This window comes from Bos javanicus, chromosome 5 (genome assembly GCF_032452875.1).
Source record: "Bos javanicus breed banteng chromosome 5, ARS-OSU_banteng_1.0, whole genome shotgun sequence".
NCBI lineage: Eukaryota > Metazoa > Chordata > Mammalia > Artiodactyla > Bovidae > Bos > Bos javanicus.
The window spans coordinates 46,400,535-46,418,041 of NC_083872.1; positions in this window are offsets into that span (position 1 = coordinate 46,400,535).

Sequence of the window (17,507 nt, forward strand, 5' to 3'; positions counted from 1 at the left end):
GGGGCATTCAACCCATTTACGTTTAAGGTAATTACTGATAAGGATGATCCTGTTGCCATTTACTTTATTGTTTTGGTTTCAAGTTTATACACCGTTTTTGTGTTTCCTGTCTAGAGAATATCCTTTAGTATTTGTTGGAGAGCTGGTTTGGTGGTGCTGAATTCTCTCAGCTTTTGCTTGTCTGAGAAGCTTTTGATTTCTCCTTCATATTTGAATGAGATCCTTGCTGGGTACAATAATCTGGGCTGTAGGTTATTTTCTTTCATCACTTTAAGTATGTCTTGCCATTCCCTCCTGGCTTGAAGAGTTTCTATTGAAAGATCAGCTGTTATCCTTATGGGAATTCCCTTGTGTGTTGTTTGTTGTTTTTCCCTTGCTGCTTTTAATATTTGTTCTTTGTGTTTGATCTTTGTTAATTTGATTAATATGTGTCTTGGGGTGTTTCGCCTTGGGTTTATCCTGTTTGGGACTCTCTGGGTTTCTTGGACTTGGGTGATTATTTCCTTCCCCATTTTAGGGAAGTTTTCAACTATTATCTCTTCAAGTATTTTCTCATGGTCTTTCTTTTTGTCTTCTTCTTCTGGGACCCCTATGATTCGAATGTTGTAGTGCTTAATATTGTCCTGGAGGTCTCTGAGATTGTCCTCATTTCTTTTAATTCGTTTTTCTTTTATCCTCTCTGATTCATTTATTTCTACCATTCTATCTTCTAATTCACTAATCCTATCTTCTGCCTCTGTTATTCTACTATGTGTAGCCTCCAGAGTGTTTTTAATTTCATTTATTGCATTATTCATTATATATTGACTCTCTTTTATTTCTTCTAGGTCCTTGTTAAACCTTTCTTTCATCTTCTCAATCTTTGTCTCCAAGCTATTTATCTGTGATTCCATTTTGATTTCAAGATTTTGGATCAATTTCACTATCATTATTCGGAATTCTTTATCAGGTAGATTCCCTATCTCTTCCTCTTTTGTTTGGTTTGGTGGGCATTTATCCTGTTCCTTTATCTGCTGGGTATTCCTCCGTCTCTTCATCTTGTTTAAATTGCTGAGTTTGGGGTGTCCTTTCTGTATTCTGGCAGTTTGTGGAGTTCTCTTTATTGTGGCATTTCCTTGCTCTGTGTGGGTTTGTACAGGTGGCTTGTCAAGGTTTCTTGGTTAGGGAAGCTTGTGTCAGTGTTCTGGTGGGTGGAGCTGTATTTTTTCTCTCTCCTTTTGAAGACTTGGGTTGCTTTTCTGGGTGCCTGATGTCCTCTGCCGGCATTCAGAAGTTGTTTTGTGGAATTTACTCGGCGTTTAAATGTTCTTTTGATGAATTTGTGGGGGAGAAAGTGTTCTCCCCGTCCTACTCCTCCACCATCTTAGCTCCTCCTCCCCTAAAGGTGGGTTTTTAAACTTAAGTTGAGTAGTACAAGTTGACTGACTCTCAAATATTGTTTGTATCAGGGAGCAGTCAGAGAAGCGGTGTGGGTGTATGTCTGCACAGCACATGCATGTGTGTGGAGAGAGGCAGACAGACAGACAAAGATTATGATTTGTCCTAGAGATTTGACTTAATGCAACTGTGGGATTCTGGTTTGTCAGTCTCTGTAAGTATATTGCCTCCTGTCTGACACTGGAGCTGGAAGCCACAGAACAGGCCAGCAGAAGGGAAGAAGGATGTAGAGCCAGGGAGAATAAGGTCAGTTGGGAACCCACAGATATGAGCTGGAACCCCCAAGGACAGACTGAGACTTTGCTCAGTTCTCATTACCCTTGACTGATTACACTGCTACCGTACAGCAGTGGGCCTTCAGTCAAGGGACTAAACTCAAGCAAATGGTCCAGGAGTCAGATACATTAAGGATGGCTCAGGGAGAAGTTAGGCAGTTCTAGGCCCATCCGCTGCCTCACGCCAGTGAGGTGAGGAAACAAATAAATAACAATATGTGTAAAATACACAGTGATGGTCACCTTGCTTTGGCCTCTAAATATCCCTCTTAAATCTCTTCTGACAGACGGAGAGAACAAATGTATGGACACCATGTATTTTTATGGCAGTGGGGTGAATTGGGAGATGGATTGACATATACACACTATTGATACTATGTATAAAATAGATAATGAGAACCTACTGTACAGTTCAGGAACTCTCAGTACTCTGTGTGTGCTGTGCTTAGTCGCTCACTCATGTCTGACTCTAACACCCCGCGGACTATAACCCACCAGGCTCCTCTGTCCGTGGGGGTTCTCCAGGCAAGAATACTGGAGTGGGTTGCCATGCCCTCCTCCAGGGGATCTTCCCAACCCAGAAATCGAACTGGGGTCTCCTGCATTACAGAGCTTTTACCAACTGAGCTTTCAGTGCTCTGCGGTGACTTAAAATGGGAAGGAAGTTCCAAAAAGAGGGGGTATATGTATACATATGGCTGGTTTACTAGGCTGTACAGCAGAAAATAAAACAACATTGTGAAACAACTATATTCCAATAAAAATTAAAACAAAAAAAAACAGAAAGCTCTTCTGTTGCCCACTCTAAATGGAAAAGGAATTCTGGGAAATGTCATTCAGCTAAGCCAATTGTTGACACATTATAAAACCACCAAAGGATCCTTACCATAGATATTTGCTAAACTTGCTATGTGCCCAGCACTGTGTGAGCTGTTTTAATTTCCTTATTTCTTCTATTTTCACCGTAACTCCACATGTCTGTCTGTTCATCACAAGTGAGAAAACTGAGGACAAGAATTCTTCTTCAGTAACTTGGCCAACGTCAGATTAGATTTGCTTATAAATGATGAAATGGACAGCTAAGTTTTGGAGTTTGTGTCTGTATTAACCATATTTTCTGTAGCACTAGGATTCCTCTCTAAAATGGCTTAGCTAATAACTGCAACAGATCTTATCAGCAAGTTCCTATCCCTGCTCTTGTTAAAAATAATAGGGCGAGATTGGCCCAAGGCACTGATATACCTAGTGATAATTGTACACTCTTGGAATCTTATGAAAGTGAAGTAATTTTCAGGTACTGTTTATATATAAATATTATTATCTTAAAAATGAAGTAGATATCAACACCAAATGGAATTATTCCTTAGGCCCATCTTTTTCATTTCAAAAGCTATAAATTAATTTTAGTTAATTCTAAATGTAAGTCATAGCTAGTATACTATTATCTTATATGTGGGCATGTAATTTGCATCAATTTGCACTGATTTTAATAAAATTAAATGAAAATCCTCACTGACACTTACTTAAGAGTAATCAATATCTAGGAGGCTGAGATCCCTGCAGGCAACCATGGGATGCCACCCACACAGGCAAAAATCCCAATTTACTAGTTAAAAGCTGGCTGTAAAGAAAATGTGAGGTAATTGCCAAGTAAGATACAGATCCTGCTGCAGATAATAGCAATAAAATCTGGGTATAATGTGAAAAATTGGTAGCTGAAGTCACTAGAGAGTGAAATGATATAACCTGATTCTTATGGAGGAGTTCATGGTCATAAGAAAGGAGTTGTATAAAGTGAGTTTCCCTTACTGTCCTTTTAGCCTGGGACTAGGTATGGTCAGTAGGGATTCAATGACAGTGGGGGCACTGATGAAAAAACTGCAGTCTTTTTGTCCTGGGAATTTACAAAAGACCAAATAGGAGGGAACCAATTAGTGAAGAAAGATGGGGAGCCCTGTAGGAAAAATGGTCAGAAAGGGATTCTCCAAATTCCATCTGAAATTTGAACCATTCATGTACAAAACAGATGCAAGACAGTTATGCTAAGACAAAAGACAGCCTCTAAGCTTGGACCTACTACACAGAAATTTAGTTTCTAGTTCTAGTACAAACCATGAAAATTGTTTGCTTGACAAAATAAACAGCAGTCACCAGAGAAAAGTATTACAATCTACTCTCTACTATAACTTAACATTCATAATGTCCTGGATATAATCACCATCAACAGATGAAGAATAAAAATGGGGCATACTCTTCTTTTTGTTCAAAGAGTAAGACTTTTTATTATCTTTTCAAACATAGAGTGTTAGCAGTATAAGAGTAATATGTTTTCATCCATACTCTTAAGAGAAAAATTAACCCTAAGTATATCTAAATGTTTGACTTAACAGATAATGATTTCAGGGCAGCTATACTGACTTCTCCAGAAACTTAAGGTAGATCAACAAAAATTATCCAAAGTAAATATCAAAGAGATTGGAGAAGGCGATGGTAACCCACTCCAGTACTCTTGCCTGGAAAATCCCGTGGACCGAGGAGCCTGGTGGGCTGCAGTCCATGGGGTCACTAAGAGTCAGACATGACTGAGTGACTTCACTTTCACTTTTCACTTTCATGCATTGGAGAAGGAAATGGCAACCCACTCCAGTGTTCTTGCCTGGAGAATCCCAGGGACGGGGGAGCCTGGTGGGCTGCCATCTATGGGGTCGCACAGACTCGGACACGACTGAAGTGACTTAGCAGCAGCAGCAATATCAAAGAGAAAAAAGATTTTTAAGCAACCAAACTTCAAAGACCCAATAAATTGTATCAAGTTGTTGAATATACATGTAATTATAACTCCTTAAAGAAAGAGACAACTGGGCAAGAAAAAAATTGAAAAATTAATTTCCCCCCAATTTGATGAAACATATAAATTCACAACTTGATATGCTTGGTAACACCAGGCATGACAATATATGAAGGCTTTGTTTCAAATTGTTGAAACCTGAATATACAGAGCAAAGCTTGAAAACAAGAGAAAAATGACGGACTATGTACAAAGGAATAATCATTTGACTAACTAGTTGCTTCTTGTCAGAAAGCGTGGAGACCAGAAAAAAGTCCAAAAACATCTTTGAAGTATTGAAAGGAGAAAAAAAAAAAAAACTGTCAACCTAGAATTCTATATCTAGTAGAGAGGAAAAACCCTTTAAGAATGAGGGTAAAGGTGAAATAAAGATATTATCACATAAAGGAAAACTAAAAGATGCATCACCAATACATCTTTTGTACCTGCAGTACAAAAGACAAAAATATGCTGAAAGAAAATAATTCTGAATAGAAGTATAAATCTAAAAAAAAAGTGTCACAAATTAAAATATCCGTGTAAATACAAAGATTGTATTTTTTGCTTTGTCTTCCCTTAATTTCTCTACAAAACATATGCCTGTTTAAGAATTTAAAGGGAAATCCACAAGACCACTCTCATTCTGATACCAACTGGAAGTTCAGGGTCCCCAAGACCCTCAGATTCCGTAATTCATTAGGATTCACAGAGCTCATCAAAAACTGTTACAATTATCGTTATAGTTTATTTCAGCAAAAGGATACAGATTAAAATCCTCAAGAAAAGAGACACATGGCAAAATCCAGGAGAGTTCCATGGACAGAGCTTCGAGCTCTCCTTTTCCAGTAGAGTCATGGAAAGTTCTAACTCATCCCCGAAATGCTATGTGATAGCACACATGGAATACTGCCAACTGGGAAAGCTCACCCAAGCCCTGGGGTTCCCTTGCATAGACATGGTAGATCACCTGCGTGGCCGACCTTAGTTTCCAACACTTCCAGAGATTGAGCTGATACCATGTGACCCAAAGGTCCGACCATGAATCACATTGGTGTGGCTCAAAGCCCCCAGACACTGGGTATCAGGCAGAACATTCCAAGAACTTGGGAATCACCTCACAGGAGCCAAGAGCAATGACGGACCTCTCTGAGCAAGATTAATTCTTACTACACAGTGTTTAAAGTCCAAAGTTATAGTATTCTCTTGTGCTGTTTGATGATGAATATAGATACAGCATAGAGGACAAAGAGGAGATATGTACCTATGGGTTGAAAGGTTCTGTATTTTATATGAAGTAGTATAAGATTAGCTGAAAATTGGTCTGTAAAAAGTTCAAGATCTACTGTATATTGTAGCCCATAGAACAGCCGAAAAAATGCAAACAAGTATAGTTTAAATGTTAGTATGAACATTAAAATGAAGTTCTAAAAAAATCAAATAACCCAAAAAAATACAGGCAAAGAGAAATATAAAGCCCTGTTTTTAAGAATATCAAAAGTTAAAATATTTAGGTTAAATTCAACAAAAGATAAGCCCTATTATACACTAATTTCCTTCAAAATGTTTTTTAATTTTTAAAGAAGATCTAAGTGAATGAAAGTCTATTCCATATTCAAGAATTAGAAGATTTAATATTATCAAGATTTTAATTCTCACCCAAATTATCTATAGATTCAGTGTGATTCCATTGAAAAACCTATCAGGCTTATTTTGATATCAGTCACACTGATTTGAAATTTTATATGAAAAACCAATAGCCCTAGAATACATAAAACAATTTTGAGGATGTAAATGGCTAGAGGAATGACACCATCTGATTTCAAAGTCATTGTAAAGCTGTTATCATCTATACAGTGTGATGTTGACATAAGAGTAAACATAACATCAGTGGAACAGAAGAGCGATCTCGGAAGTAGATATGTATTTCTAAATCAATTGATTTTTTTTTTTAAACAAAGATGGCAAGGTAATTGGACAAAATGATAGTTATTTCACCTAATAGTGCTGAAACCAACAGATGTCTGTATGCACGAAATAGAAAGAAAATCAACCCCTACCTCACAACAAACACAAAAATTAACTCCATGAATAGGACATAAGTACTAAAGTTAGAAAACTTCTAAAAAAAAACCCAAAATTTTTTGTGAAATTGGATTTCTTAGGCAGCACAGATTTCTTAGCAACAGAATAGCATGAAAAGAGAAGAAAATTAGATGAGAATGAACTTCAGGTTTATTTTTTAAGTTAACTTTTAAAAAATACATTTCAAGTAACTAGAAAACAAGTCATAGACCAGGACAAAAGATTTGCAAATCCTAGTGCTTGTATCCAGTATACCAAGAATGTCTTACAACTCAATGAGAAGGTATATATTAAAATTTTAAATGGGCAAAATATTTGAATGGGTGCTCTAATATGCATATGGTCAAATATCAAGTGAAAAGATGTTCAATGTCACAAGTCATCAGGGTAATTACAAACTGAAACCACCATGAGAAACTGTTAGACAACCTAGCACAATGGCTTAAATTTGGAAGACAATACCAAGTTTTGACAGTGATACAAATCGATCAGAATTGTCCTACATTCCTGGTAGGAATGCAAAATAGTACAGCCACTTTGGAAAGCCTTAGCTGTTTCTCACAAAGTTAAACATATATATGACTGAGCAGTCCTATTCTTAAATATTTACCCAAGATGGATGAAAATTATTATCACACAATAAATTGCGTTTGCATGTTTATAGCAGCAGTGTTCATAATAACCAAAAACTGAAAACAATCCAGATTTTCATCAACTGATCAATAAGTAAACAGATTGTGGTGTATACATAGTATGAAATACTACCCAGCTGTGAAAAGAATAAAATAGTGGCATGCAATAAAATGAGTGAATCTCTGATATATGAAAGAAGTCAAATAAAACAGACTACATACTGTATGATTCCATTTATATAACTTCTATAAAAGGCAAAACTATAGTCACAGAACGCAGATCACTGCCGGGATGGCGAGACTCGGGGAAGAGAATTGACTGCAAAGGGAAACACGGATACTTTCTGGAGAGATAGAAAAGTTCCATGTTTTGACTGTGAAGGTGGTTATATGACTGTAGACACTTGCCAAACTCATCAAACTGTACATTTTAAATGGGCAAATTTTCTTAAAAGTAAATGATGCCTTAACAATGCTGGGGAATAAAAACTAAAAACAAAAATAGCAAATACAGTATTAATTCCAGGACATACTCATGAAATATGTCTGAAGGGTCTCTTGGTAATGCTATGAAATAAGATACCGTGAAAAAGAAAACAGGACTTGACCCAGATCCTTGGAACTAGGGGTTTGGGATTCTTATCCAATTCTGTCTCTAGAAATTTCTTCTATCAAGAGACAATTTCTCTGGATCTCAATTTCTTCATAAGAAAAATAATAAGGAGCATGGTTCGACGGTCTCTAACCTCCCCTGCAGACAAATGACTAGCTTGTGCACTTTTCCTCTGTTTCTTGCTCATGTCAAGCATTGCCGTTTGATCATGGCCAAACTCTCATGGAACCCAGAATTCCAGACTCCCTGGCAGTACAGCACTCCAGGCAACCAATACCAACTACTGGATTGTGTCTTGTGGGAAACATTTTGTGCTACAGCTGCTCTAGAAAGTGAATCTCTATAATCACTATGAATAGAGACCTTAGGATCATAACTCAATTGTTGCTTATTGTAGTCCTAATTAGTTCTATTAACTGTCTCCAGATGGAGAATGACTAGCAAATTCTATATGACAAGCTGCTGCTGCTAAGTCGCTTCAGTTGTGTCTGACTCTGTGCGACCCCATAGACAGCAGCCCACTAGGCTCCTCTGTCCCTGGGATTCTCCAGGCAAGAATACTGGAGTGGGTTGCCATTTCCTTCTCCAATGCATGAAAGTGAAAAGTGAAAGGGAAGTCGCTCAGTCGTGCCCGACTCTTAGCGACCCCATGGACTGCAGCCTACCAGGCTCCTCCATCCATGGGATTTTCCAGGCAAGAGTACTGGAGTGGGATGCCATTGCCTTCTCCGTATGACAAGCTAGTGTAGAGCAAACCATGGTGCAAGCAAGATGAAAGAATTGCTCTAAATTTTCATGGAAGTCCAGCCACAAAGAGTCAGACACAAAACGCGGAGTTCAAATAAACACTACCAACATCCCATGGGCCCAAGCTCATGCCTATCCTGCATGAAGCCTGTCTTTTCTGATGACTGGACATATAGGGCTACTGTATTTTAATAAAATTACTTCATACAAGTATCACCCCAAGCTGAGTCTGGCTCAGCAGAAAATTGTTACATGGTTGATTAGCAATGTCTGTATGGGCAAGGAGACCATGTCATATGCCACCCCAGCCCCCATTTTTTTAGCACACTTAAGTGGTATGGACCTAAGAGAAGCAGAAGATATTAAGAAGACGTGGCAAGAATACACAGAAGAACTGTACAAAAAAGATCTTCACAACCAAGATAATCATGATGGTGTGCTCACTCACCTAGAGCCAGACATCCTGGAATGTGAAGTCAATCGGGCCTTAGAAAGCATCACTACGAACAAAGCTAGTGGAGGTGATGGAATTCCAGTGGAGCTATTTCAAATCCTGAAAGATGATGCTGTGAAAGTGCTGCACTCAATATGCCAGCACATTTGGAAAACTCAGCAGTGGCCACAGGACTGGAAAAGGTCAGTTTTCATTTCAATCCCAAAGAAAGGCAATGCCAAAGAATGCTCAAACTACCGCACAATTGCACTAATCTCACACTCTAGTAAAGTAATGCTCAAAATTCTCCAAGCCAGGCTTCAGCAATACATGAACCATGAACTTCCAGATATTCAAGCTGGTTTTAGAAAAGGCAGAGGAACCAGAGACCAAATTGCCAACATCCGCTGGATCATCGAAAAAGGAAGAGAGTTCCAGAAAAACATCTATTTCTGCTTTATTGACTACGCCAAAGCCTTTGACTGTGTGGATCACAATAAACTGTGGAACATTCTGAAAGAGATGGGAATACCAGAGCACCTGACCTGCCTCTTGAGAAACCTATATGCAGATCAGGAAGCAACAGTTAGAACTGGACATGGAACAACAGACTGGTTCCAAATCAGGAAAGGAGTACGTCAAGGCTGTATATTGTCACCCTACTTATTTAACTTATACGCAGAGTACATCATGAGAAACGCTGGACTGGAAGAAGCACAAGCTGGAATCAGGATTGCTGGGAGAAATATCAATAACCTCAGATATACAGATGACACCACCCTTATGGCAGAAAGTGAAGAGGAACTAAAAAGCCTCTTGATGAAAGTGAAAGAGGAGAGTGAAAAAGTGGGCTTAAAGCTCAACATTCAGAAAATGAAGATCATGGCATCTGGTCCCATTACTTCATGGGAAATAGATGGGGAAACAGTGGAAACAGTGTCAGACTTTATTTTGGGGGGCTCCAAAATAACTTCATATGGTGATTGCAGCAATGAAATTAAAAGACACTTACTCCTTGGAAGGAAAGTTATGACCAACCTAGATAGCATATTCAAAAGCAGAGCAGAGACGTTACTTTGCCAACAAAGGTCCGTCTAGTCAAGGCCATGGTTTTTCCAGTAGTCATGTATGGATGTGAGAGTTGGACTGTGAAGAAGGCTGAGCGCCGAAGAATCGATGCTTGCTTTTGAACTGTGGTATTGGAGAAGACTCTTGAGAGTCCCATGGACTGCAAGGAGATCCAACCAGTCCATTCTGAAGGAGATCAGCCCTGGGATTTCTTTGGAAGGAATGATGCTAAAGCTGAAACTCCAGTACTTTGGCCACCTCATGCGAAGAGTTGACTCATTGGAAAAGACTCTGATGCTGGGAGGGATTGGGGGCAGGAGGAGAAGGGGACGACAGAGGATGAGATGGCTGGATGGCATCACTGACTCAATGGACGTCTGAGTGAACTCCGGGAGTTGGTGATGGACAGGGAAGCCTGGCATGCTGCAGTTCATGGGGTTGCAGAGTTGGACACGACTGAGTGACTGAACTGAACTGAACTGAACTGAAGTGGTTTACAAATATTATTACTGAATGCTCACAGCAACACTCTGAAGTAGATAATATTTTCTCCATTTTGCAGATGAGAAAGATTGCCTAAGATAAAGAGGTTGCCTAAGTTTCCCAAAGTCTTCCTCCATTCCCTCACCCCCAAACCCCACCATTGTAAATGATGGGAGTTGAGCTTCAAAACCTGAGTTTTCCCTACCATTCCATGCTGTTTCTCTTTATAATGCCTCCCACCACCTGAGTGGCTTCCCTGGTGGCTCAGATGGTGAAGAATCCACCAGCAATGCAGGAGACCTGGGTTCAATCTCTGGATTGGGAAAATCCCCTGGAGAAGGGAATCCTTACCCACTGAAGAATTCTTGCCTGAAGAATCCCCATGAAAAGAGGAGCCTGGTAGGTTACAGTCCATGGGGTCACACAGAGTTGGACACATCTGAGTGACTTTCAGTTTTCACTCACACACCAGGCAAGGGCCTAGCAGAAAACAGGTTCTTAGTAAACATTTTAACAGCCTTAATAAATAGGAGGTATACCAACCTGGCACACAGCAGCCTAAAACAAGGGGGTTATTTTTATGTCATCCATGAAGCTGAAGGCAAGTCTGAATCACAACAGAATTTTTTAAGTGGCAGCCACATTGGAAAATTACATGTCTATAAATCAGAGGGCTGTGGCCAGATAAACAGGTCTTCAACCGATTAATCAGAGCATCATTACACTGAAGACAACAATGTTAGAATCCATATGATGATTAATATATTATTTTATCATGGCAAAAACTGTCATCAAATGAAATTTTAACCATATTATTTCATGCTTAAAATGCTTCATTGAGTTTTCGTGCATATTGATAGCCACAGCCTCAGTCCCAAAAGGTCTTTCTGATCAGATCATTACCTTTACCCTTAGCACCATCCCTACGTTCATTCATCGGACTAGCTTCACCTCAGTCAATGAGCTAAGTTACTTAGCCCATACAGTATTTATTCACATACAGTATTATTTCTACATGAACTGCTCTCTATTCTTCTTTATTCTTTGACACTAATTTAAAGCTTCACCTTTGCTTACAGTTCTCCTCTGACCCCTCTGAGCCTAGTCAAATTTCCCTCGTTATTACTCAGAATAGAAGCTTGGATTCATCAGAGCACCTTGTTCATTCTAATTGTTCATTGCATTTTCACTCTTGTCCCTGACCATAAGCTCTTTGATGATACATATCATATCTGATTTTATAACTGTATTACCCAGCATAGTGTCTGCAACTTAACAGGAGCTCAATAATTATTTTTTGAATTAATATGAGTTCTGTCCCTAGTTGACACATGCATGTAAAAGACAAAATGACTATTTATCTTTGGTGTGGGGGAGGAAAGCCCTGTGCTTCTAGGAGATGCAATAATTTATTTCCAGGCTTCTATTAGTCAATCTGATGAAGACTGTGCATGTGTACTAAGTCTCTTAAGTCATGTCCAACTCTTTGCTGTAGCCTGCCAGGCTCCTCTGTCCAAGGGATTCTCCAGGCAGGAATACTGGAGTGGGTTGCCATGCCTTCCTCCAGGAGATCTTCCTGACCTAGGAATCGAAACTTCATCTTACGTCTCCTATATTACTGGAGAATTCTTTACCACTATTGCCACCTGGGAATATTTGGTAAAGACTGTCGTATTCACCAAAATATATCCCAATCTCCCTTGCTGTTTGGTTGGTTACGTGAAGAGTTATGGTGAATAGATTATATACAGGAAGGATATAAACCACTTTTCAGCATCACTGAGAAAGGTTTCCCACGTGTAATCCTTCATTCTCATGGTCTTCCTCCTATCTCCTGTTGGATGATGCTAGCATGACTTTGAAACTTGAATGCAGTGGGGCCACAAGACGGAAAGAGCCTGGGTTGCTGAGTCACTGCTTGGGTGAGAGCTGGTGCAGAGCGGCCTAAATAGGAACATTCTCACTGAAAGTCATATCACTGAGATTTGGGGGTTATTTATTACAGGAGTTTATGTCCTTTATCATATATAATAAAGTCAAATAAAAAAAATTATATTTCTATTTCTTTCCACAAGATCCTACAGATATCTGAAATATAAGCTTTTATAAGGCTTTAAAGGAGAATCGTTAAATAGCATTTACTGAATCTTCTCACTATAATGTGTTCACAAAAGAAAAACTGGAAGTTGCAAAGGAAAACATTTCAGAATAGATCGGGTGGGCTGTGTACCCAGAGGGGTCCTGAGATGTGTGTATGCTGTCAGAAGTTTTCCTCTAGAGAGGTTTCTAATCAGATGCCTGACTGTCCCCTTTGGGCCTGTGTAATCAGCAGAAATACAGCTTGTTTGACTCTTTTAGTGACCAGCTAGGGAGAGAATCAAGACTGTAATTTCAATGAATCCTGAGACTTTTGTGGATGGGAAAGTCAGGAAAAAATGTGGCTGGCAGGGGAGGGGGAACTCTCTTTGGAATATTGCCCAGAGGGGGCCCTCTTCTTCCCCTCAACGGGCCCCTGCCTGATCCTTCCTGCTCCAAACTCCTGTTTTCCTCCCTGCAAGCGATAGTGTTTCTGCCACTAAAGCCACAATCTGCCTGTTGAAGTAGCAGCCAAAGCCACCTCTAGAGCTGTGGTTCCTGGCAGACAAAAAGGTGGAGAAACCTGTGAGTAAGGGCATTTACATAATCAAACAACCTAAGGCCATTCCCTTTAGGTCTCGTTACCCAAGGATGACTTTCCTATGATACTGTTGGGGACATCTGGTTCAACTCTATTTCACTTGCCTAGGATCTTAAAATGTGACAAAACAGGATAATGCAAAGCTGAATGGATATGGTAGGAACTCAGGAATTACCGGGTGTGATCAGACTCAGTGGTTTGGTGCCAAGAGAGCCCTAAAGAGGGCCATCACTCAATCCTCAAGAATTAATCTCTAAATGCCATCTCTTGGGTGACTTCTCAGTCCTCTATGATTCTCTCTTATTGAGGAACAGCTCTGTGGCAGTCATGGAAATGTACTACTCAGGTCTCCTGCTATGAGAATGTCACTGATGGATGGTGGCCCAAGCTGCTGCACTCTGAGCCCATCACAACATTCATGCCCAAGGCCACCCTTCCCATGGGCTGCTCTCAGCCAGTTTCTGAGTATGAAAGGGATAGTAAGGCAAACCTCTTCTTGCAAGGTTGCAAGGATTTTCTGATTCTTGACTTTGGCTCAAGGACTCCCATGGGCTTGGCCAAAGCTTTTTTTATGTTGCAGTCTTAGATTCTGCCAGTCCAACCTTGTTTTCTTCCTTCTCTTCCTCAGAAGGATTAGATCTGCGTGAATGGTGTCCTCTGTCCCTCCTCTTTTATCCTTTTTTTTTTTTTTTGAGGCTCTACTGATTTTATTTTTCTTTTTCTCTCCAATCACATCTCCCCATTATTTCCTCCAAACACAGTGACCTCCTTTACTATTCCTCAAACATTCTGGGCAAGCTTTGACCTAAAGATTTTGCACAAAACCCTGATTTTTACCTTGAGTACTCTTCCTATAAACAATGTCCTTGACAGGTGTTTCCCCCAGTAAATCTCTTGCACATCTAATGCTTTTATCTTGACATCTGAAGACCCAACCGAACTAGAGCATGGTCAAATCTGTAGGTGGGATCTGAAGAATGAGTCTGAGTTCTAGGATCCTGCCATAATTGCTGTAGGACTAGACAGTTGACCAAGACGGAATCATGGGATACTCAGTTCCAGGAATTTGGAGTCTGTGGAGCTTGGGCATATTCAAGAGCTCCTTGAGAAAACAGTCTGTGGGTTTGAATATCAAGATCTGAAGGTGCCTTCATATATTTTTCTCCTGATTTCTGTCTTTTACTATTTCTTTATATTTTTGTGATTCTTTAGTTTCCTTCCACTGAATTCCCTCTTGTTCCTCTTTCTCAAGCTAGTCAGAGTTGATTTCTGTCACTTGCAACTAGACAAGTCTGAAGGATACAGTGAAGCACAGGCCATGTTTTTCCATCTCTTATGCTGCAAACTTTATCCAGATCCATTCCCAACTCATTTATGCATCAGTCCTCTAACACCATCCCTGTGGTACTTAAGTTTTACCCTCTGTGTGAAGCAGGGTTTATTTTTAAATTGTGAAAATCTTTATTTTTCAAACGTATTGAACATAAATCTAAAAATCCCAAAGTGAAGTTAAAAACAACAACAGCAACAACAACAAAAACATGACTCAGAGGGGACAGTTTAATAGTCAGAAGTTATGGGAAAGGATTTGTCAAGCATCATTTGCTAAATCTCACACATAAAGAGAGCGTGCCCAGAAACCATCAAAAGGGGTATCTTGTCCTACGTAAGGCAGCTAGTGAGGAAGTTCTGAAAGTAAGGGTACTTAAAGCAAGATACCATTTTCTGTTTTGGTCTTAAAGGAATTTTGTACCTTTTAATGTTGAATCACTAATAAAATAGAAACCATCTTAGATAATGGGGAAAGAAAGTAAATACTGCAAGAAGACACCAAATGAAGCAAACGTAGAAGATTACAGATTATGTTCTTTGACAACACTTTCCACCTGTCTAGCAATGTCAGCATGTTTCTTAATTCCCCCAAGGCACCTCTCTGAGGATGGAACTCATCAAACAAATGACAAAATGGCCCCAGATCATCTCACTAGTTCACTGTTAACTTAGGAACCACAGTCAGAGTTGAGATAGGCAGTCCAGCATTCTATAAACTGCTGGAGACATCCATGTGCTAAAACAGGTCATACCACCTCTGAAAGTACAGCTGCTGCTGTATTTTCAGTTTTATAAGAAAATTTCTTCATTTCTTCACTTGGTTTTCTGAGTGATTCAGAAACAGATGGCAGAACTTTTAAGGGTTGTTTTTAAAGGCTCCAGAAAACTTTTTTTTTCCCCTATCTTTCTTTTGAGTCAAATACCAGTCCATTAACCACACTTAATGGGGGAAAGGTGAAAAAAGTTACAAGCATAATGTACCTTCAGAGACATGGAACCCTTGTCAAATAAAATGATGTGGTCTAGATTTTCAACCTAAAGAATTAGGTGATATGCTGAGAATCTATTTGGCCTCAAGAGGTCCTACATATGTTTCCACACACCAGACCAGCTAATCATTCCTGGGCTGAGTGGCAAGGTCTAGATATATAGTACAACATTATCTCAGTACAGTACCCCAAAGTCTCCTTGGTAATTTCAAAAGCTTTTTATTTAGCTTGGAAACAGAGGAAGAGTGATGATTAGTCATCTGCCTAATCTCCAATGACAGAAATAAAGAGCACAGTTTTATTTCTGGCTTGACTTACTTCTGTCTCCTTCTTAGAAGCAGAGGAAAGATGGCAATCATGCTATGGAACATTCCTTCCAGTGTACTCGAAGCAAAGATCAAAGCATGCCTTTCCGTCAGAGCCCCAGTGACATATTTTCCTCACAGAGGATCTGGAGCAAGGTGAGGTTGCTGCCTCATCTATGTGTGGCTAGGATGTCAGCCTTGACTCTACCAGGCCTCCTAAAATTACCTCAGATGGATGGATAAGGTCTAAATAAAAAAGGCCCCATCCCCACCTGCTTAACCATGGGGAGTCCCAACTTTCACCTGATCTTCTTTCCAGTGAATTGGGGGCAGTCTCCAGGGAATGCTTCTGTGTTCTACAAATTTGGCTTTTGTTCTTGTACTTGGCCATTCACTAACTCTGGGCTGCTGATTTCTTATTAGGTACACAGCTCATGTAACAGTTCAACTCTTCCCACCAGTGGGGTTGCATGGTCTTTGCTCACAGGATTTCGTTAGCCATTGCCCAAACAAAAACAAAACTTTTCCCAGGGACAAGCAATAATTTGTAATCCGTTTGAAGAGCAGTCCAAATCCAGATGGATAAGAGATCCAGCTCCACACAGTAACAAATGAACCGGCAGTTAGACAGCTTCCTGTGAGCCAGGCTCTCTGTGATTTTTCTTACATTCTTGCTACAACTCTGAGTCTATACTAGTCTTATTAATGAAAATTTACAGATGAAAAACTGAGGCACAGAGAAAGTTTTTTTTTTTTTTAATTGTTAAAGTTACAGCATTTAGTAGGGAGTAGAGCTAGGATTTGAGTCCAAGCAGGGGCTTCTCTGGTGGCTCAGAGGTAAAGAATCTGCCTGTAATGCAGGAGACCAGAGTTCGATCCCTGGGTCAGGAAGATCCCTGGAGAAGGCAATGACTATACACTCCAGTATTCTTGCCTGGGAAATCCCATAGACACAGAAGCCTGGTAGGCTACAATCCATGGGCTCACGAAGAGTCAGACATGATTGAGCGAATAACACTAACTAACTAGGCTGGTTGCAAATGCTGGGGCTCTTCACAGTGATGCTCTATTTCCTCTCTGCCTCCTAGTTAAGTAAACAATCTGCAAAGATACCACTTTCATCCATCATTAAAATAACATTGCATGATAATCTCTTCATAACCTTTTGGCCTCTTGGAACTCAAACTTTTCCCCTTCAAGTCTTGACTCTCAATGAACATATCTAACAGAAACCCACAGAGATGGCCTTCCCCAAAGATGAAGTCTCCATCTCTTTGTGAAATGTGAACCTCTGTGCCCAGAATTCTGAAGGTTTTGTTTTCATTGTCTTCCTCTTGTCTGCTGCTGCTGCTAAGTCACTTCAGTCGTGTCCGACTCTGTGCGACCCCATAGACGGCAGCCCACCAGGCTCCTGTCCCTGGGATTCTCCAGGCAAGAACACTGGAGTGGGTTGCCATTTCCTTCTCCAATGCATGAAAGTGAAAGTGAAGTTGCTCAGTCGTGTCCGACTCTTCGAGACCCCATGGACTGCAGCCTACCAGGCCCTTCTGTCCATGGAATTTTCCAGGCAAGAGTACTGGAGTGGGTTGCCATTGCCTTCTCCATTG